Raw genomic sequence first — 2,089 nt, forward strand, 5'->3', positions numbered from 1 at the left:
CGATGCTCCTGCAGTGAACAGGGACACCAACAGATCTGGTGCTCACAGCTCCATCCAGCCTAACCGTGTCTGCAGGGCCAGGGTGTCCACCACCTCTCTGAGCAACCTTCTCCAGTGCCTCACCACACTTAGTGTAAAAAACTCCCCTGGCTTTGGTGCAGTTAAGTGAAATTTACACTGATTGATTTGGAATGAAAATGTTCCACCAGGTTACATTTTCTTAGGGTTTGATCTAAGCCAGCTACCTAAATGCTAACCAGTTAAGTGCTGCCAACTGCTCTTCAACATATACGTTGCCAATACTGACCCCCAGGACTTCCACCCACCCTCAGTCTGACTCCTGAGGCTTCTGATGTGAGTAGATGTACTGTTTGCCATTAAAGATCTTGGATTTCATCCCTAGATACTAGGAAGCACCTGACTCTTGTCAACACTAAGCAGCCAGGCTGCTGCAGAAAGCATTCTTCCAGGATTTACAGCATGTAAGCTTAATCTCTTCAGGTAGAGATGAAAGATGAACACAGCTTCGCGGCCAGGACAAAAACCAGCTTGCTTCCTGTGAAAGAAGGTTGTGGAGATAATAACCCAAGTCTGAAAGTGCAACCTGAACCAGGAAGAGTAAGTAGATCACAGAAGCAATGCTATTCAAGCAGTATTTTGGCTTGTCCTGCAATGGTAGATTTCATTTTAAAATACCTGGTGTGATTCTATTGGCTTATTTTTACAGGATGTAAAGCGAGTGAACTTGTCTGCAATCAAAATCCATGATTAGATCTACCTACAGCAGTATTGAATGACTTACCATTAAAATACTCATTGTGATCTTTGGAATAAGGAGCTTATGAAGTGAGCACGTCTGCATTAAAGGACCACACTCTGTATTTGGTGGATGGATTTAACCACTGTACTTTTCCCACATTCCCTTGGTGGGTTATGAAACAGGGGCACTACATTTGGAACATGGAGCAAAAGCCAAGCAGAATTTTAGCTTTGTTAAATAACGCACATTATTCACTTTTTTTTTTTTACCAGTTCTGCTCTATTATGCCATGTAACGACAATAAAAAGGAAAGATGTCTTGACTTTTTTTTACTTACGTGGTGTATGTGAAAACAAGAAAATATGTACTCCTCGGTTCTGTCATCTAAGAGTGGTGAAATTTTCATGCTAAGAGCCCTACGGTTTCAAGCATGCTCTTGTTTTGGCTGATTATAACAGACATAAAGGTTCCTATCTATATTTAATAGAAGTAAGTGCAACATTTTCTCAAGTGATTGCAGAGCAGAACTGATTGTGTAAATCAGTCTCAGAACCAATACACTGTATGCTTAAGAGAAAATTCTGATGCATGTTCTTACGACATGACTATAAAAATGCTCCTTGCGTTGTTCTTTATTGTCCTTAGAACCTCAAAGCAGGATTTCAACATACATTATCTTTTCCCCCTTAAACATCACAACTGCTTACAGCAATCTTAAAACAGAAGCTACACCATTTGGTCAAAAGAAACTTTTCATTCCTCCTGATAAATGTGATGAATTAAGGTGGGGCTGGTAGTTCTGAATTGAGTGGATATTGGCTTGTCAACACAGTAACTCGACTTACAAAATACTGAAAGTCTGTTATAAGGATTTAATAGCCACAGATAGTTTCATAATTTAAGCTTCTGATCCCAATAAAAGTTAGGAATTTCTACTGAGGAGCTTTTATCCCACCTGATGTTTAAAGAATAATTGCACAGGCAGGTGGTAAGCTGGTGCTTTTTTACCTGGCCATTGTCTTTGTACTGCTTTTCATTCAATATAATACATAGGTAAGCATTACTTTGGAATTACAAATATAGGTTAACAATCTATGCAGAAAAGATATACATATTGCATCCAACAGACAATGCTTTCCAAAATCTCTCCTCCGAGTTATGAAAATGAGTAATATGTTTTCAATATAATGTATTGTACATTGCTGTATAATAATATTTATGCACCTGGCTCAGTCATCTCTGTGAGCCTCCAGCTCTCAGAGGCAATGCCCAGTGACAGCTGCTGGGGAGAGTAATGATGAGGCATTAAGAATTCCTGCAGCACTGAAA

Source organism: Coturnix japonica, chromosome 3, assembly GCF_001577835.2.
Source record: "Coturnix japonica isolate 7356 chromosome 3, Coturnix japonica 2.1, whole genome shotgun sequence".
In the NCBI taxonomy this organism is placed as follows: domain Eukaryota; kingdom Metazoa; phylum Chordata; class Aves; order Galliformes; family Phasianidae; genus Coturnix; species Coturnix japonica.